The sequence below is a fragment of the Myxine glutinosa genome, chromosome 1 (genome assembly GCF_964187855.1).
Source record: "Myxine glutinosa chromosome 1, kmMyxGlut1.1, whole genome shotgun sequence".
NCBI lineage: Eukaryota > Metazoa > Chordata > Myxini > Myxiniformes > Myxinidae > Myxine > Myxine glutinosa.
The window spans coordinates 316,578,079-316,598,685 of record NC_136261.1 but is presented as its reverse complement, the minus strand read 5'-3'; positions in this window follow the sequence as shown (position 1 = coordinate 316,598,685).

Genomic DNA, 20,607 nt, shown 5'->3' with positions numbered 1-20,607 from the left:
TTCACAAGACGTTGTTGTGGAGGAGACTTATGGTTCATAAGACGTTTTTGTGGAGGAGTCTTCCGGTTCACAAGACGTTGTTGTGGAGGAGTCTTCCGGTTCACAAGACGTTGTTACAGAGGAGTTTTCTGGTTCAAAAAACGTTGTTGTGGAGGAGTCTTCCGGTTCACAAGACGTTGTTGTGGAACAGTCTCCCAGTTCACAAGACGTGGTTGTGGAGGAGTCTTCCGGTTCACAAGACGTTGTTGTGGAGGAGTCTTTCGGTTTACAAGACGTTGTGGAGGAGTCTTCCGGTTCACAAGATGTTGTTGGGGAGGCGTCTTCCGGTTCACAAGACGTTGTTGTGGATGAGTCTTCCGGTTCACAAGACGTTGTTTTGTGGACTAGTCTTCCGGTTCACAAGACGTTGAGGAGGAGTCTTACGGTTCACAAGATGTTGTTGTGGAGCAGTCTTCCGGTTCACAAGACGTTGTTGCGTCGGAGTCTTCCGGTTCACAAAACGTTGTTTTGTGGAGGAGTCTTCCGGTTCACAAGACGTTGTGGATGAGTCTTACGGTTCACAAGATGTTGTTGTGGAGCAGTCTTCCGGTTCACAAGACGTTGTAGCGTCGGAGTCTTCCAGTTCACAAAACGTTGTTGTGAAGGTATCTTCCGGTTCACAAGATGTTGTTGTGGAGGAGTCTTCCAGTTCACAAGACATTGTTGTGGAGGAGTCTTCTGGTTCATAAGACGTTGTTGTGGAGGAGTCTTCCGGTTCACAAGACATTGTTGTGGAGGAGTCTTCTGGTTCACAAGACGTTGTTGTGGAGGAGTTTTTCGGTTCAAAAAACGTTGTTGTGGAGGAGTCTTCTGGTTCAGAAGACGTTTTTGTAGAGGAGTCTTCCAGTTCACAAGACGTTGTTGTGGAACAGTCTACCAGTTCACAAGACGTTGTTGTAGATGAGTCTTCCGGTTCACAAGACGTTGTTGTGGAGAAGTATTCCGGTTGACAAGACGTTGTTGTGGAACCGTCTTCCGGTTCACTAGACGTTGTTGTGGAGGAGTCGTTCGGCTTACAAGATGTTGTGCTGGAGGAGTCTTCCGGTTCACAAGACGTTGTTGTGGAGAATTTTTTTGGTTCACAAGACGTTGTTGTGGAGGAGTCTTCCGGTTCAAAGACGTTGTTGTGGAGGAGTCTCCCGGTTCACAAGACGTTGTTGCGGGGGAGTCTTCTGGTTCACAAGACGTTGTTGTGGATGAGTCTTCCGGTTCACAAGACGTTGTTGTGGAGGATTCATTTGGTCAGCAAGACGTTGTTGTGGAGGAGTCCTCTGGTCCACAAGACGTTGTTGTGGAGGAGTCATTGGGTTAGCAAGACGTTGTTGTGGATGAGACTTATGGTTTACAATACGTTGTTGTGGAGGAGTCTTCCGGTTCGCAAGACGTTGTTGTGGAGAAGTCTTTTGGTTCACAAGACGTTGTTGTGGAGGAGTCTTCCGGTTCACAAGACGTTGTTGTGGAGGAGTCTTCCAGTTCACAAGACGTTGTTGATCTATGTAATACCGGCACCATCCGCACAATAGAGATTAGTGGTGGTGACTGCAGAAATCTGTTGTCGGATTGGCGCACAATCGCACCCCCTGTTAACCAATAGAATGGACAGGATTCTAACATTTTCTCCAGTGACCATCCTGATCGATGACGAAACTGTAATCGATAGTAATTGATAGATTAAAAATTTGGAAATGCTCTGTGACCCTCCGCCAGGTCTGCAGGTGTGTTCCATTGTCAATAAACTTGTGGAGTGCTCGCCTAATTTTAAACACTCAAGCAAGCACTCCAAAGAAACGGTTGAGAAGGAACGGCTGGCTTGGCAAGCGACAGCAAGCTGATTGCTCATGGAAAATACATTGTGTTGCAAAGCCTGATTGTCGTTAAGGACGCGTAGACTGCCTGGAAACCGCGAAGCCACGCCCCTCGGTCAGTTGTGTTTTTAATGAGTCGAAATCGATGAACTAGTGCAACTTATAAACGTCTAATTGCTTCACTGTGAGTTGTGTCGTCCTTTAAAAGGCTGAAATATCATATGAAAACGAAGGTGGTTTCCTCGAGAAGAAGGAACGAGGTCAGAATACCTTCAAAGTATTAAATTGCTTATTTAAGTTGTGATTTTAACAGATTTTGAGGTTGTTTGAAGATGACTAAAGGAAAGTTATTCGAATATTCCCTTTTGAAGAATTTCTCAAAGAAATCCGCAATGAGGGAAACTCATGTGAGCTCCATCGGACGATGAACGGAGGAAAGGCGACGGTAAAGAGAGGGAAATAAAGCACAAACGTTTGGACGGATCAGGAGGGCGTGTCCTCGACGAAGTCCGCCTTTCCGGCATATAAATCGCGCAATTCAGCCAATTGATCTGGGTAGTGAACGGTCACCACCTCGTTGTCTCTTGTGGTCAAAGCTCCTTAGTCCTTGGAGGAGTCTTCTGGTTCACAAGACGTTGTTGTGGATGAGTCTTCCGGTTCACAAGACGTTGGGGTGGAGGAGTCTTCCGGTTCACAAGACGTTGTTGTGGAGGATTCTGCCGGTTCACAAGATGTTGTTGTGGAGGAGTCTTTCGGTTTACAAGACGTTGTTGTGGAGGAGTCTTCCAGTTCAAAATATGTTGTTGTGGAGAAGTCTTTTGGTTCACAAGACGTTGTTGTGGAGGAGTCTTCCGGTTCACAAGACGTTGTTGTGGAGGAGTCTTCCGGTTCACAAGACGTTGTTGTGGAGGAGTCTTCCGGCTCACAAGACATTGTTGTGGACGAGTCTTCCTGTTCACAAGACGTTGTTGTGGAGGAGTCTTCCGGTTCACAAGACGTTGTTGTGGAGGAGTCCTCTGGTTCACAAGACATTGTTGTGGAGGAGTCTTCTGGTTCACAAGACGTTGTTGTGGATGAGACTTATGGTTCACAAGACATTGTTGTGGAGGAGTCATTGGGGCAGCAAGACGTTGTTGTGGATGAGACTTATGGTTCACAAGACGTTGTTGTGGAGGAGACTTATGGTTCATAAGACGTTGTTGTGGAGGAGTCTTCCGGTTCACAAGACGTTGTTGTGGAGGAGTCTTCCGGTTCACAAGACGTTGTTGTGGAGGAGTCATTTGGTCAGCAAGACGTTGTTGTGGAGGAGTCCTCTGGTCCACAAGACGTTGTTGTGGAGGAGTCATTGGGTTAGCAAGACGTTCTTGTGGATGAGACTTATGGTTCACAATACGTTGTTGTGGAGGAGTCTTCCGGTTCGCAAGACGTTGTTGTGGAGAAGTCTTTTGGTTCACAAGACGTTGTTGTGGAGGAGACTTATGGTTCATAAGACGTTGTTGTGGAGAAGTCTTTTGGTTCACAAGACGTTGTTGTGGATGAGTCTTCCGGTTCACAAGACGTTGTTGTGGAACAGTCTACCAGTTCACAAGACGTTGTTGTGGAGGAGTCTTCCGGTTCACAAGACGTTGTTGTGGATGAGACTTATGGTTCACAAGACGTTGTTGTGGAGGAGACTTATGGTTCATAAGACGTTGTTGTGGAGAAGTCTTTTGGTTCACAAGACGTTGTTGTGGATGAGTCTTCCGGTTCACAAGACGTTGTTGTGGAGGAGTCATTTGGTCAGCAAGACGTTGTTGTGGAGGAGTCCTCTGGTCCACAAGACGTTGTTGTGGAGGAGTCATTGGGTTAGCAAGACGTTGTTGTGGATGAGACTTATGGTTCACAATACGTTGTTGTGGAGGAGTCTTCCGGTTCGCAAGACGTTGTTGTGGAGAAGTCTTTTGGTTCACAAGACGTTGTTGTGGAGGAGTCTTCCGGTTCACAAGACGTTGTTGTGGAGGAGTCTTCCAGTTCACAAGACGTTGTTGATCTATGTAATACCGGCACCATCCGCACAATAGAGATTAGTGGTGGTGACTGCAGAAATCTGTTGTCGGATTGGCGCACAATCGCACCCCCTGTTAACCAATAAGAATGGACAGGATTCTAACATTTTCTCCAGTGACCATCCTGATCGATGACGAAACTGTAATCGATAGTAATTGATAGATTAAAAATTTGGAAATGCTCTGCGACCCTCTGCCAGGTCTGCAGGTGTGTTCCATTGTCAATAAACTTGTGGAGTGCTCGCCTAATTTTAAACACTCAAGCAAGCACTCCAAAGAAACGGTTGAGAAGGAACGGCTGGCTTGGCAAGCGACAGCAAGCTGATTGCTCATGGAAAATACATTGTGTTGCAAAGCCTGATTGTCGTTAAGGACGCGTAGACTGCCTGGAAACCGCGAAGCCACGCCCCTCGGTCAGTTGTGTTTTTAATGAGTCGAAATCGATGAACTAGTGCAACTTATATACGTCTAATTGCTTCACTGTGAGTTGTGTCGTCCTTTAAAAGGCTGAAATATCATATGAAAACGAAGGTGGTTTCCTCGAGAAGAAGGAACGAGGTCAGAATACCTTCAAAGTATTAAATTGCTTATTTAAGTTGTGATTTTAACAGATTTTGAGGTTGTTTGAAGATGACTAAAGGAAAGTTATTCGAATATTCACTTTTGGAGAATTTCTCAAAGAAATCCGCAATGAGGGAAACTCATGTGAGCCCCATCGGACGATGAACGGAGGAAAGGCGACGGTAAAGAGAGGGAAATAAAGCACAAACGTTTGGACGGATCAGGAGGGCGTGTCCTCGACGAAGTCCGCCTTTCCGGCATATAAATCGCGCAATTCAGCCAATTGATCTGGGTAGTGAACGGTCACCACCTCGTTGTCTCTTGTGGTCAAAGCTCCTTGGTCCTTGGAGGAGTCTTCCGGTTCACAAGACGTTGTTGTGGATGAGTCTTCCGGTTCACAAGACGTTGGGGTGGAGGAGTCTTCCGGTTCACAAGACGTTGTTGTGGAGGATTCTTCCAGTTCACAAGATGTTGTTGTGGAGGAGTCTTTCGGTTTACAAGACGTTGTTGTGGAGGAGTCTTCCAGTTCAAAATATGTTGTTGTGGAGAAGTCTTTTGGTTCACAAGACGTTGTTGTGGAGGAGTCTTCTGGTTCACAAGACGTTGTTGTGGAGGAGTCTTCCGGTTCACAAGACGTTGTTGTGGAGGAGTCTTCCTGTTCACAAGACGTTGTTGTGGAGTAGTCTTCCGGTTCACAAGACGTTGTTGTGGAGGAGTCCTCTGGTTCACAAGACATTGTTGTGGAGGAGTCTTCTGGTTCACAAGACGTTGTTGTGGATGAGACTTATGGTTCACAAGACATTGTTGTGGAGGAGTCATTGGGTCAGCAAGACGTTGTTGTGGATGAGACTTATGGTTCACAAGACGTTGTTGTGGAGGAGACTTATGGTTCATAAGACGTTTTTGTGGAGGAGTCTTCCGGTTCACAAGACGTTGTTGTGGAGGAGTCATCCGGTTCACAAGACGTTATTACAGAGGAGTTTTCCGGTTCAAAAAACGTTGTTGTGGAGGAGTCTTCCGGTTCACAAGACGTTGTTGTGGAACAGTCTCCCAGTTCACAAGACCTGGTTGTGGAGGAGTCTTCCGGTTCACAAGACGTTGTTGTGGAGGAGTCTTTCGGTTTACAAGACGTTGTGGAGGAGTCTTCCGGTTCACAAGATGTTGTTGTGGAGGCGTCTTCCGGTTCACAAGACGTTGTTGTGGATGAGTCTTCCGGTTCACAAGACGTTGTTTTGTGGAGGAGTCTTCCGGTTCACAAGACGTTGAGGAGGACTCTTCCGGTTCACAAGACATTGTTGTGGAGGAGTCTTCTGGTTCACAAGACGTTGTTGCGTCGGAGTCTTCCGGTTCACAAAACGTTGTTGTGGAGGAGTCTTCTGGTTCACAAGACGTTGTTGTAAAGGAGTCTTCCAGTTCACAAGACGTTGTTGTGGAACAGTCTACCAGTTCACAAGACGTTGTTGTAGATGAGTCTTCCGGTTCACAAGACGTTGTTGTGGAGAAGTATTCCGGTTGACAAGACGTTGTTGTGGATCCGTCTTCCGGTTCACAAGACGTTGTTGTGGAGGAGTCGTTCGGCTTACAAGATGTTGTTCTGGAGGAGTCTTCCGGTTCACAAGACGTTGTTGTGGAGAATTTTTTTGGTTCACAATACGTTGTTGTGGAGGAGTCCTCTGGTCCACAAGACGTTGTTGTGGAGGAGTCATTGGGTTAGCAAGACGTTGTTGTGGATGAGACTTATGGTTTACAATACGTTGTTGTGGAGGAGTCTTCCGGTTCGCAAGACGTTGTTGTGGAGAAGTCTTTTGGTTCACAAGACGTTGTTGTGGAGGAGTCTTCCGGTTCACAAGACGTTGTTGTGGAGGAGTCTTCCAGTTCACAAGACGTTGTTGATCTATGTAATACCGGCACCATCCGCACAATAGAGATTAGTAGTGGTGACTGCAGAAATCTGTTGTCGGATTGGCGCACAATCGCACCCCCTGTTAACCAATAAGAATGGACAGGATTCTAACATTTTCTCCAGTGACCATCCTGATCGATGACGAAACTGTAATCGATAGTAATTGATAGATTAAAAATTTGGAAATGCTCTGCGACCCTCCGCCAGGTCTGCAGGTGTGTTCCATTGTCAATAAACTTGTGGAGTGCTCGCCTAATTTTAAACACTCAAGCAAGCACTCCAAAGAAACGGTTGAGAAGGAACGGCTGGCTTGGCAAGCGACAGCAAGCTGATTGCTCATGGAAAATACATTGTGTTGCAAAGCCTGATTGTCGTTAAGGACGCGTAGACTGCCTGGAAACCGCGAAGCCACGCCCCTCGGTCAGTTGTGTTTTTAATGAGTCGAAATCGATGAACTAGTGCAACTTATAAACGTCTAATTGCTTCACTGTGAGTTGTGTCGTCCTTTAAAAGGCTGAAATATCATATGAAAACGAAGGTGGTTTCCTCGAGAAGAAGGAACGAGGTCAGAATACCTTCAAAGTATTAAATTGCTTATTTAAGTTGTGATTTTAACAGATTTTGAGGTTGTTTGAAGATGACTAAAGGAAAGTTATTCGAATATTCCCTTTTGGAGAATTTCTCAAAGAAATCCGCAATGAGGGAAACTCATGTGAGCTCCATCGGACGATGAACGGAGGAAAGGCGACGGTAAAGAGAGGGAAATAAAGCACAAACGTTTGGACGGATCAGGAGGGCGTGTCCTCGACGAAGTCCGCCTTTCCGGCATATAAATCGCGCAATTCAGCCAATTGATCTGGGTAGTGAACGGTCACCACCTCGTTGTCTCTTGTGGTCAAAGCTCCTTAGTCCTTGGAGGAGTCTTCTGGTTCACAAGACGTTGTTGTGGATGAGTCTTCCGGTTCACAAGACGTTGGGGTGGAGGAGTCTTCCGGTTCACAAGACGTTGTTGTGGAGGATTCTGCCGGTTCACAAGATGTTGTTGTGGAGGAGTCTTTCGGTTTACAAGACGTTGTTGTGGAGGAGTCTTCCAGTTCAAAATATGTTGTTGTGGAGAAGTCTTTTGGTTCACAAGACGTTGTTGTGGAGGAGTCTTCCGGTTCACAAGACGTTGTTGTGGAGGAGTCTTCCGGTTCACAAGACGTTGTTGTGGAGGAGTCTTCCGGCTCACAAGACATTGTTGTGGACGAGTCTTCCTGTTCACAAGACGTTGTTGTGGAGGAGTCTTCCGGTTCACAAGACGTTGTTGTGGAGGAGTCCTCTGGTTCACAAGACATTGTTGTGGAGGAGTCTTCTGGTTCACAAGACGTTGTTGTGGATGAGACTTATGGTTCACAAGACATTGTTGTGGAGGAGTCATTGGGGCAGCAAGACGTTGTTGTGGATGAGACTTATGGTTCACAAGACGTTGTTGTGGAGGAGACTTATGGTTCATAAGACGTTGTTGTGGAGGAGTCTTCCGGTTCACAAGACGTTGTTGTGGAGGAGTCTTCCGGTTCACAAGACGTTGTTGTGGAGGAGTCATTTGGTCAGCAAGACGTTGTTGTGGAGGAGTCCTCTGGTCCACAAGACGTTGTTGTGGAGGAGTCATTGGGTTAACAAGACGTTGTTGTGGATGAGACTTATGGTTCACAATACGTTGTTGTGGAGGAGTCTTCCGGTTCGCAAGACGTTGTTGTGGAGAAGTCTTTTGGTTCACAAGACGTTGTTGTGGAGGAGACTTATGGTTCATAAGACGTTGTTGTGGAGAAGTCTTTTGGTTCACAAGACGTTGTTGTGGATGAGTCTTCCGGTTCACAAGACGTTGTTGTGGAACAGTCTACCAGTTCACAAGACGTTGTTGTGGAGGAGTCTTCCGGTTCACAAGACGTTGTTGTGGATGAGACTTATGGTTCACAAGACGTTGTTGTGGAGGAGACTTATGGTTCATAAGACGTTGTTGTGGAGAAGTCTTTTGGTTCACAAGACGTTGTTGTGGATGAGTCTTCCGGTTCACAAGACGTTGTTGTGGAGGAGTCATTTGGTCAGCAAGACGTTGCTGTGGAGGAGTCCTCTGGTCCACAAGACGTTGTTGTGGAGGAGTCATTGGGTTAGCAAGACGTTGTTGTGGATGAGACTTATGGTTCACAATACGTTGTTGTGGAGGAGTCTTCCGGTTCGCAAGACGTTGTTGTGGAGAAGTCTTTTGGTTCACAAGACGTTGTTGTGGAGGAGTCTTCCGGTTCACAAGACGTTGTTGTGGAGGAGTCTTCCAGTTCACAAGACGTTGTTGTGGATGAGACTTATGGTTCACAAGACGTTGTTGTGGATGAGACTTATGGTTCACAAGACATTGTTGTGGAGGAGTCATTGGGTCAGCAAGACGTTGTTGTGGATGAGACTTATGGTTCACAAAACGTTGTTGTGGATGAGACTTATGGTTCACAAGACATTGTTGTGGAGGAGTCATTGGGTCAGCAAGACGTTGTTGTGGATGAGACTTATGGTTCACAAGACGTTGTTGTGGAGGAGACTTATGGTTCATAAGACGTTGTTGTGGAGGAGTCTTCCGGTTCACAAGACGTTGTTGTGGAGGAGTCTTCCGGTTCACAAGACGTTGTAGCGTCGGAGTCTTCCGGTTCACAAAACGTTGTTGTGAAGGTATCTTCCGGTTCACAAGATGTTGTTGTGGAGGAGTCTTCCAGTTCACAAGACATTGTTGTGGAGGATTCTTCTGGTTCATAAGACGTTGTTGTGGAGGAGTCTTCCGGTTCACAAGACATTGTTGTGGAGGAGTCTTCTGGTTCACAAGACGTTGTTGTGGAGGAGTTTTTCGGTTCAAAAAACGTTGTTGTGGAGGAGTCTTCTGGTTCACAAGATGTTGTTGTAGAGGAGTCTTCCAGTTCACAAGACGTTGTTGTGGAACAGTCTACCAGTTCACAAGACGTTGTTGTAGATGAGTCTTGCGGTTCACAAGATGTTGTTGTGGAGAAGTATTCCGGTTGACAAGACGTTGTTGTGGAACCGTCTTCCGGTTCACAAGACGTTGTTGTGGAGGAGTCGTTCGGCTTACAAGATGTTGTTCTGGAGGAGTCTTCCGGTTCACAAGACGTTGTTGTGGAGAATTTTTTTGGTTCACAAGACGTTGTTGTGGAGGAGTCTTCCGGTTCAAAGACGTTGTTGTGGAGGAGTCTTCCGGTTCACAAGACGTTGTTGTTGGGGAGTCTTCTGGTTCACAAGACGTTGTTGTGGATGAGTCTTCCGGTTCACAAGACGTTGTTGTGGAGGAGTCCTCTGGTCCACAAGACGTTGTTGTGGAGGAGTCATTGGGTTAGCAAGACGTTGTTGTGGATGAGACTTATGGTTTACAATACGTTGTTGTGGAGGAGTCTTCCGGTTCGCAAGACGTTGTTGTGGAGAAGTCTTTTGGTTCACAAGACGTTGTTGTGGATGAGTCTTCCGGTTCACAAGACGTTGTTGTGGAGGAGTCATTTGGTCAGCAAGACGTTGTTGTGGAGGAGTCCTCTGGTCCACAAGACGTTGTTGTGGAGGAGTCATTGGGTTAGCAAGACGTTGTTGTGGATGAGACTTATGGTTCACAATACGTTGTTGTGGAGGAGTCTTCCGGTTCGCAAGACGTTGTTGTGGAGAAGTCTTTTGGTTCACAAGACGTTGTTGTGGAGGAGTCTTCCGGTTCACAAGACGTTGTTGTGGAGGAGTCTTCCAGTTCACAAGACGTTGTTGATCTATGTAATACCGGCACCATCCGCACAATAGAGATTAGTGGTGGTGATTGCAGAAATCTGTTGTCGGATTGGCGCACAATCGCACCCCCTGTTAACCAATAAGAATGGACAGGATTCTAACATTTTCTCCAGTGACCATCCTGATCGATGACGAAACTGTAATCGATAGTAATTGATAGATTAAAAATTTGGAAATGCTCTGCGACCCTCCGCCAGATCTGCAGGTGTGTTCCATTGTCAATAAACTTGTGGAGTGCTCGCCTAATTTTAAACACTCAAGCAAGCACTCCAAAGAAACGGTTGAGAAGGAACGGCTGGCTTGGCAAGCGACAGCAAGCTGATTGCTCATGGAAAATACATTGTGTTGCAAAGCCTGATTGTCGTTAAGGACGCGTAGACTGCCTGGAAACCGCGAAGCCACGCCCCTCGGTCAGTTGTGTTTTTAATGAGTCGAAATCGATGAACTAGTGCAACTTATATACGTCTAATTGCTTCACTGTGAGTTGTGTCGTCCTTTAAAAGGCTGAAATATCATATGAAAACGAAGGTGGTTTCCTCGAGAAGAAGGAACGATGTCAGAATACCTTCAAAGTATTAAATTGCTTATTTAAGTTGTGATTTTAACAGATTTTGAGGTTGTTTGAAGATGACTAAAGGAAAGTTATTCGAATATTCCCTTTTGGAGAATTTCTCAAAGAAATCCGCAATGAGGGAAACTCATGTGAGCCCCATCGGACGATGAACGGAGGAAAGGCGACGGTAAAGAGAGGGAAATAAAGCACAAACGTTTGGACGGATCAGGAGGGCGTGTCCTCGACGAAGTCCGCCTTTCCGGCATATAAATCGCGCAATTCAGCCAATTGATCTGGGTAGTGAACGGTCACCACCTCGTTGTCTCTTGTGGTCAAAGCTCCTTGGTCCTTGGAGGAGTCTTCCGGTTCACAAGACGTTGTTGTGGATGAGTCTTCCGGTTCACAAGACGTTGGGGTGGAGGAGTCTTCCGGTTCACAAGACGTTGTTGTGGAGGATTCTTCCAGTTCACAAGATGTTGTTGTGGAGGAGTCTTTCGGTTTACAAGACGTTGTTGTGGAGGAGTCTTCCAGTTCAAAATATGTTGTTGTGGAGAAGTCTTTTGGTTCACAAGACGTTGTTGTGGAGGAGTCTTCTGGTTCACAAGACGTTGTTGTGGAGGAGTCTTCCGGTTCACAAGACGTTGTTGTGGAGGAGTCTTCCTGTTCACAAGACGTTGTTGTGGAGGAGTCTTCCGGTTCACAAGACGTTGTTGTGGAGGAGTCCTCTGGTTCACAAGACATTGTTGTGGAGGAGTCTTCTGGTTCACAAGACGTTGTTGTGGATGAGACTTATGGTTCACAAGACATTGTTGTGGAGGAGTCATTGGGTCAGCAAGACGTTGTTGTGGATGAGACTTATGGTTCACAAGACGTTGTTGTGGAGGAGACTTATGGTTCATAAGACGTTTTTGTGGAGGAGTCTTCCGGTTCACAAGACGTTGTTGTGGAGGAGTCTTCCGGTTCACAAGACGTTGTTACAGAGGAGTTTTCTGGTTCAAAAAACGTTGTTGTGGAGGAGTCTTCCGGTTCACAAGACGTTGTTGTGGAACAGTCTCCCAGTTCACAAGACGTGGTTGTGGAGGAGTCTTCCGGTTCACAAGACGTTGTTGTGGAGGAGTCTTTCGGTTTACAAGACGTTGTGGAGGAGTCTTCCGGTTCACAAGATGTTGTTGTGGAGGCGTCTTCCGGTTCACAAGACGTTGTTGTGGATGAGTCTTCCGGTTCACAAGACGTTGTTTTGTGGAGGAGTCTTCCGGTTCACAAGACGTTGAGGAGGAGTCTTACGGTTCACAAGATGTTGTTGTGGAGCAGTCTTCCGGTTCACAAGACGTTGTTGCGTCGGAGTCTTCCGGTTCACAAAACGTTGTTTTGTGGAGGAGTCTTCCGGTTCACAAGACGTTGTGGATGAATCTTACGGTTCACAAGATGTTGTTGTGGAGCAGTCTTCCGGTTCACAAGACGTTGTAGCGTCGGAGTCTTCCAGTTCCCAAAACGTTGTTGTGAAGGTATCTTCCGGTTCACAAGATGTTGTTGTGGAGGAGTCTTCCAGTTCACAAGACATTGTTGTGGAGGAGTCTTCTGGTTCATAAGACGTTGTTGTGGAGGAGTCTTCCGGTTCACAAGACATTGTTGTGGAGGAGTCTTCTGGTTCACAAGACGTTGTTGTGGAGGAGTTTTTCGGTTCAAAAAACGTTGTTGTGGAGGAGTCTTCTGGTTCAGAAGACGTTTTTGTAGAGGAGTCTTCCAGTTCACAAGACGTTGTTGTGGAACAGTCTACCAGTTCACAAGACGTTGTTGTAGATGAGTCTTCCGGTTCACAAGACGTTGTTGTGGAGAAGTATTCCGGTTGACAAGACGTTGTTGTGGAACCGTCTTCCGGTTCACTAGACGTTGTTGTGGAGGAGTCGTTCGGCTTACAAGATGTTGTGCTGGAGGAGTCTTCCGGTTCACAAGACGTTGTTGTGGAGAATTTTTTTGGTTCACAAGACGTTGTTGTGGAGGAGTCTTCCGGTTCAAAGACGTTGTTGTGGAGGAGTCTCCCGGTTCACAAGACGTTGTTGCGGGGGAGTCTTCTGGTTCACAAGACGTTGTTGTGGATGAGTCTTCCGGTTCACAAGACGTTGTTGTGGAGGAGTCCTCTGGTCCACAAGACGTTGTTGTGGAGGAGTCATTGGGTTAGCAAGACGTTGTTGTGGATGAGACTTATGGTTTACAATACGTTGTTGTGGAGGAGTCTTCCGGTTCGCAAGACGTTGTTGTGGAGAAGTCTTTTGGTTCACAAGACGTTGTTGTGGATGAGTCTTCCGGTTCACAAGACGTTGTTGTGGAGGAGTCATTTGGTCAGCAAGACGTTGTTGTGGAGGAGTCCTCTGGTCCACAAGACGTTGTTGTGGAGGAGTCATTGGGTTAGCAAGACGTTGTTGTGGATGAGACTTATGGTTCACAATACGTTGTTGTGGAGGAGTCTTCCGGTTCGCAAGACGTTGTTGTGGAGAAGTCTTTTGGTTCACAAGACGTTGTTGTGGAGGAGTCTTCCGGTTCACAAGACGTTGTTGTGGAGGAGTCTTCCAGTTCACAAGACGTTGTTGATCTATGTAATACCGGCACCATCCGCACAATAGAGATTAGTGGTGGTGACTGCAGAAATCTGTTGTCGGATTGGCGCACAATCGCACCCCCTGTTAACCAATAAGAATGGACAGGATTCTAACATTTTCTCCAGTGACCATCCTGATCGATGACGAAACTGTAATCGATAGTAATTGATAGATTAAAAATTTGGAAATGCTCTGCGACCCTCCGCCAGGTCTGCAGGTGTGTTCCATTGTCAATAAACTTGTGGAGTGCTCGCCTAATTTTAAACACTCAAGCAAGCACTCCAAAGAAACGGTTGAGAAGGAACGGCTGGCTTGGCAAGCGACAGCAAGCTGATTGCTCATGGAAAATACATTGTGTTGCAAAGCCTGATTGTCGTTAAGGACGCGTAGACTGCCTGGAAACCGCGAAGCCACGCCCCTCGGTCAGTTGTGTTTTTAATGAGTCGAAATCGATGAACTAGTGCAACTTATATACGTCTAATTGCTTCACTGTGAGTTGTGTCGTCCTTTAAAAGGCTGAAATATCATATGAAAACGAAGGTGGTTTCCTCGAGAAGAAGGAACGAGGTCAGAATACCTTCAAAGTATTAAATTGCTTATTTAAGTTGTGATTTTAACAGATTTTGAGGTTGTTTGAAGATGACTAAAGGAAAGTTATTCGAATATTCCCTTTTGGAGAATTTCTCAAAGAAATCCGCAATGAGGGAAACTCATGTGAGCCCCATCGGACGATGAACGGAGGAAAGGCGACGGTAAAGAGAGGGAAATAAAGCACAAACGTTTGGACGGATCAGGAGGGCGTGTCCTCGACGAAGTCCGCCTTTCCGGCATATAAATCGCGCAATTCAGCCAATTGATCTGGGTAGTGAACGGTCACCACCTCGTTGTCTCTTGTGGTCAAAGCTCCTTGGTCCTTGGAGGAGTCTTCCGGTTCACAAGACGTTGTTGTGGATGAGTCTTCCGTTTCACAAGACGTTGGGGTGGAGGAGTCTTCCGGTTCACAAGACGTTGTTGTGGAGGATTCTTCCAGTTCACAAGATGTTGTTGTGGAGGAGTCTTTCGGTTTACAAGACGTTGTTGTGGAGGAGTCTTCCAGTTCAAAATATGTTGTTGTGGAGAAGTCTTTTGGTTCACAAGACGTTGTTGTGGAGGAGTCTTCTGGTTCACAAGACGTTGTTGTGGAGGAGTCTTCCGGTTCACAAGACGTTGTTGTGGAGGAGTCTTCCTGTTCACAAGACGTTGTTGTGGAGGAGTCTTCCGGTTCACAAGATGTTGTTGTGGAGGAGTCCTCTGGTTCACAAGACATTGTTGTGGAGGAGTCATTGGGTCAGCAAGACGTTGTTGTGGATGAGACTTATGGTTCACAAGACGTTGTTGTGGAGGAGACTTATGGTTCATAAGACGTTGTTGTGGAGGAGTCTTCCGGTTCACAAGACGTTGAGGAGGAGTCTTACCGTTCACAAGATGTTGTTGTGGAGCAGTCTTCCGGTTCACAAGACGTTGTTGCGTCGGAGTCTTCCGGTTCACAAAACGTTGTTTTGTGGAGGAGTCTTCCGGTTCACAAGACGTTGTGGAGGAGTCTTACGGTTCACAAGATGTTGTTGTGGAGCAGTCTTCCGGTTCACAAGACGTTGTAGCGTCGGAGTCTTCCGGTTCACAAAACGTTGTTGTGAAGGTATCTTCCGGTTCACAAGATGTTGTTGTGGAGGAGTCTTCCAGTTCACAAGACATTGTTGTGGATGAGTCTTCCGGTTCACAAGACGTTGGGGTGGAGGAGTCTTCCGGTTCACAAGACGTTGTTGTGGAGGATTCTTCCAGTTCACAAGATGTTGTTGTGGAGGAGTCTTTCGGTTTACAAGACGTTGTTGTGGAGGAGTCTTCCAGTTCAAAATATGTTGTTGTGGAGAAGTCTTTTGGTTCACAAGACGTTGTTGTGGAGGAGTCTTCTGGTTCACAAGACGTTGTTGTGGAGGAGTCTTCCGGTTCACAAGACGTTGTTGTGGAGGAGTCTTCCTGTTCACAAGACGTTGTTGTGGAGGAGTCTTCCGGTTCACAAGACGTTGTTGTGGAGGAGTCCTCTGGTTCACAAGACATTGCTGTGGAGGAGTCATTGGGTCAGCAAGACGTTGTTGTGGATGAGACTTATGGTTCACAAGACGTTGTTGTGGAGGAGAATTATGGTTCATAAGACGTTGTTGTGGAGGAGTCTTCCGGTTCACAAGACGTTGAGGAGGAGTCTTACCGTTCACAAGATGTTGTTGTGGAGCAGTCTTCCGGTTCACAAGACGTTGTTGCGTCGGAGTCTTCCGGTTCACAAAACGTTGTTTTGTGGAGGAGTCTTCCGGTTCACAAGACGTTGTGGAGGAGTCTTACGGTTCACAAGATGTTGTTGTGGAGCAGTCTTCCGGTTCACAAGACGTTGTAGCGTCGGAGTCTTCCGGTTCACAAAACGTTGTTGTGAAGGTATCTTCCGGTTCACAAGATGTTGTTGTGGAGGAGTCCTCTGGTTCACAAGACATTGTTGTGGAGGAGTCATTGGGTCAGCAAGACGTTGTTGTGGATGAGACTTATGGTTCACAAGACGTTGTTGTGGAGGAGACTTATGGTTCACAAGACGTTGTTGTGGAGGAGTCTTCCGGTTCACAAGACGTTGAGGAGGAGTCTTACCGTTCACAAGATGTTGTTGTGGAGCAGTCTTCCGGTTCACAAGACGTTGTTGCGTCGGAGTCTTCCGGTTCACAAAACGTTGTTTTGTGGAGGAGTCTTCCGGTTCACAAGACGTTGTGGAGGAGTCTTACGGTTCACAAGATGTTGTTGTGGAGCAGTCTTCCGGTTCACAAGACGTTGTAGCGTCGGAGTCTTCCGGTTCACAAAACGTTGTTGTGAAGGTATCTTCCGGTTCACAAGATGTTGTTGTGGAGGAGTCTTCCAGTTCACAAGACATTGTTGTGGAGGAGTCTTCTGGTTCATAAGACGTTGTTGTGGAGGAGTCTTCCGGTTCACAAGACATTGTTGTGGAGGAGTCTTCTGGTTCACAAGACGTTGTTGTGGAGGATTCTTCTGGTTCATAAGACGTTGTTGTGGAGGAGTCTTCCGGTTCACAAGACATTGTTGTGGAGGAGTCTTCTGGTTCACAAGACGTTGTTGTGGAGGAGTTTTTCGGTTCAAAAAACGTTGTTGTGGAGGAGTCTTCTGGTTCACAAGATGTTGTTGTAGAGGAGTCTTCCAGTTCACAAGACGTTGTTGTGGAACAGTCTACCAGTTCACAAGACGTTGTTGTAGATGAGTCTTGCGGTTCACAAGATGTTGTTGTGGAGAAGTATTCCGGTTGACAAGACGTTGTTGTGGAACCGTCTTCCGGTTCACAAGACGTTGTTGTGGAGGAGTCGTTCGGCTTACAAGATGTTGTTCTGGAGGAGTCTTCCGGTTCACAAGACGTTGTTGTGGAGAATTTTTTTGGTTCACAAGACGTTGTTGTGGAGGAGTCTTCCGGTTCAAAGACGTTGTTGTGGAGGAGTCTTCCGGTTCACAAGACGTTGTTGTTGGGGAGTCTTCTGGTTCACAAGACGTTGTTGTGGATGAGTCTTCCGGTTCACAAGACGTTGTTGTGGAGGAGTCCTCTGGTCCACAAGACGTTGTTGTGGAGGAGTCATTGGGTTAGCAAGACGTTGTTGTGGATGAGACTTATGGTTTACAATACGTTGTTGTGGAGGAGTCTTCCGGTTCGCAAGACGTTGTTGTGGAGAAGTCTTTTGGTTCACAAGACGTTGTTGTGGATGAGTCTTCCGGTTCACAAGACGTTGTTGTGGAGGAGTCATTTGGTCAGCAAGACGTTGTTGTGGAGGAGTCCTCTGGTCCACAAGACGTTGTTGTGGAGGAGTCATTGGGTTAGCAAGACGTTGTTGTGGATGAGACTTATGGTTCACAATACGTTGTTGTGGAGGAGTCTTCCGGTTCGCAAGACGTTGTTGTGGAGAAGTCTTTTGGTTCACAAGACGTTGTTGTGGAGGAGTCTTCCGGTTCACAAGACGTTGTTGTGGAGGAGTCTTCCAGTTCACAAGACGTTGTTGATCTATGTAATACCGGCACCATCCGCACAATAGAGATTAGTGGTGGTGATTGCAGAAATCTGTTGTCGGATTGGCGCACAATCGCACCCCCTGTTAACCAATAAGAATGGACAGGATTCTAACATTTTCTCCAGTGACCATCCTGATCGATGACGAAACTGTAATCGATAGTAATTGATAGATTAAAAATTTGGAAATGCTCTGCGACCCTCCGCCAGATCTGCAGGTGTGTTCCATTGTCAATAAACTTGTGGAGTGCTCGCCTAATTTTAAACACTCAAGCAAGCACTCCAAAGAAACGGTTGAGAAGGAACGGCTGGCTTGGCAAGCGACAGCAAGCTGATTGCTCATGGAAAATACATTGTGTTGCAAAGCCTGATTGTCGTTAAGGACGCGTAGACTGCCTGGAAACCGCGAAGCCACGCCCCTCGGTCAGTTGTGTTTTTAATGAGTCGAAATCGATGAACTAGTGCAACTTATATACGTCTAATTGCTTCACTGTGAGTTGTGTCGTCCTTTAAAAGGCTGAAATATCATATGAAAACGAAGGTGGTTTCCTCGAGAAGAAGGAACGATGTCAGAATACCTTCAACGTATTAAATTGCTTATTTAAGTTGTGATTTTAACAGATTTTGAGGTTGTTTGAAGATGACTAAAGGAAAGTTATTCGAATATTCCCTTTTGGAGAATTTCTCAAAGAAATCCGCAATGAGGGAAACTCATGTGAGCCCCATCGGACGATGAACGGAGGAAAGGCGACGGTAAAGAGAGGGAAATAAAGCACAAACGTTTGGACGGATCAGGAGGGCGTGTCCTCGACGAAGTCCGCCTTTCCGGCATATAAATCGCGCAATTCAGCCAATTGATCTGGGTAGTGAACGGTCACCACCTCGTTGTCTCTTGTGGTCAAAGCTCCTTGGTCCTTGGAGGAGTCTTCCGGTTCACAAGACGTTGTTGTGGATGAGTCTTCCGGTTCACAAGACGTTGGGGTGGAGGAGTCTTCCGGTTCACAAGACGTTGTTGTGGAGGATTCTTCCAGTTCACAAGATGTTGTTGTGGAGGAGTCTTTCGGTTTACAAGACGTTGTTGTGGAGGAGTCTTCCAGTTCAAAATATGTTGTTGTGGAGAAGTCTTTTGGTTCACAAGACGTTGTTGTGGAGGAGTCTTCTGGTTCACAAGACGTTGTTGTGGAGGAGTCTTCCGGTTCACAAGACGTTGTTGTGGAGGAGTCTTCCTGTTCACAAGACGTTGTTGTGGAGGAGTCTTCCGGTTCACAAGACGTTGTTGTGGAGGAGTCCTCTGGTTCACAAGACATTGTTGTGGAGGAGTCTTCTGGTTCACAAGACGTTGTTGTGGATGAGACTTATGGTTCACAAGACATTGTTGTGGAGGAGTCATTGGGTCAGCAAGACGTTGTTGTGGATGAGACTTATGGTTCACAAGACGTTGTTGTGGAGGAGACTTATGGTTCATAAGACGTTTTTGTGGAGGAGTCTTCCGGTTCACAAGACGTTGTTGTGGAGGAGTCTTCCGGTTCACAAGACGTTGTTACAGAGGAGTTTTCTGGTTCAAAAAACGTTGTTGTGGAGGAGTCTTCCGGTTCACAAGACGTTGTTGTGGAACAGTCTCCCAGTTCACAAGACGTGGTTGTGGAGGAGTCTTCCGGTTCACAAGACGTTGTTGTGGAGGAGTCTTTCGGTTTACAAGACGTTGTGGAGGAGTCTTCCGGTTCACAAGATGTTGTTGTGGAGGCGTCTTCCGGTTCACAAGACGTTGTTGTGGATGAGTCTTCCGGTTCACAAGACGTTGTTTTGTGGAGGAGTCTTCCGGTTCACAAGACGTTGAGGAGGAGTCTTACGGTTCACAAGATGTTGTTGTGGAGCAGTCTTCCGGTTCACAAGACGTTGTTGCGTCGGAGTCTTCCGGTTCACAAAACGTTGTTTTGTGGAGGAGTCTTCCGGTTCACAAGACGTTGTGGATGAATCTTACGGTTCACAAGATGTTGTTGTGGAGCAGTCTTCCGGTTCACAAGACGTTGTAGCGTCGGAGTCTTCCAGTTCACAAAACGTTGTTGTGAAGGTATCTTCCGGTTCACAAGATGTTGTTGTGGAGGAGTCTTCCAGTTCACAAGACATTGTTGTGGAGGAGTCTTCTGGTTCATAAGACGTTGTTGTGGAGGAGTCTTCCGGTTCACAAGACATTGTTGTGGAGGAGTCTTCTGGTTCACAAGACGTTGTTGTGGAGGAGTTTTTCGGTTCAAAAAACGTTGTTGTGGAGGAGTCTTCTGGTTCAGAAGACGTTTTTGTAGAGGAGTCTTCCAGTTCACAAGACGTTGTTGTGGAACAGTCTACCAGTTCACAAGACGTTGTTGTAGATGAGTCTTCCGGTTCACAAGACGTTGTTGTGGAGAAGTATTCCGGTTGACAAGACGTTGTTGTGGAACCGTCTTCCGGTTCACTAGACGTTGTTGTGGAGGAGTCGTTCGGCTTACAAGATGTTGTGCTGGAGGAGTCTTCCGGTTCACAAGACGTTGTTGTGGAGAATTTTTTTGGTTCACAAGACGTTGTTGTGGAGGAGTCTTCCGGTTCAAAGACGTTGTTGTGGAGGAGTCTCCCGGTTCACAAGACGTTGTTGCGGGGGAGTCTTCTGGTTCACAAGACGTTGTTGTGGATGAGTCTTCCGGTTCACAAGACGTTGTTGTGGAGGAGTCCTCTGGTCCACAAGACGTTGTTGTGGAGGAGTCATTGGGTTAGCAAGACGTTGTTGTGGATGAGACTTATGGTTTACAATACGTTGTTGTGGAGGAGTCTTCCGGTTCGCAAGACGTTGTTGTGGAGAAGTCTTTTGGTTCACAAGACGTTGTTGTGGATGAGTCTTCCGGTTCACAAGACGTTGTTGTGGAGGAGTCATTTGGTCAGCAAGACGTTGTTGTGGAGGAGTCCTCTGGTCCACAAGACGTTGTTGTGGAGGAGTCATTGGGTTAGCAAGACGTTGTTGTGGATGAGACTTATGGTTCACAATACGTTGTTGTGGAGGAGTCTTCCGGTTCGCAAGACGTTGTTGTGGAGAAGTCTTTTGGTTCACAAGACGTTGTTGTGGAGGAGTCTTCCGGTTCACAAGACGTTGTTGTGGAGGAGTCTTCCAGTTCACAAGACGTTGTTGATCTATGTAATACCGGCACCATCCGCACAATAGAGATTAGTGGTGGTGACTGCAGAAATCTGTTGTCG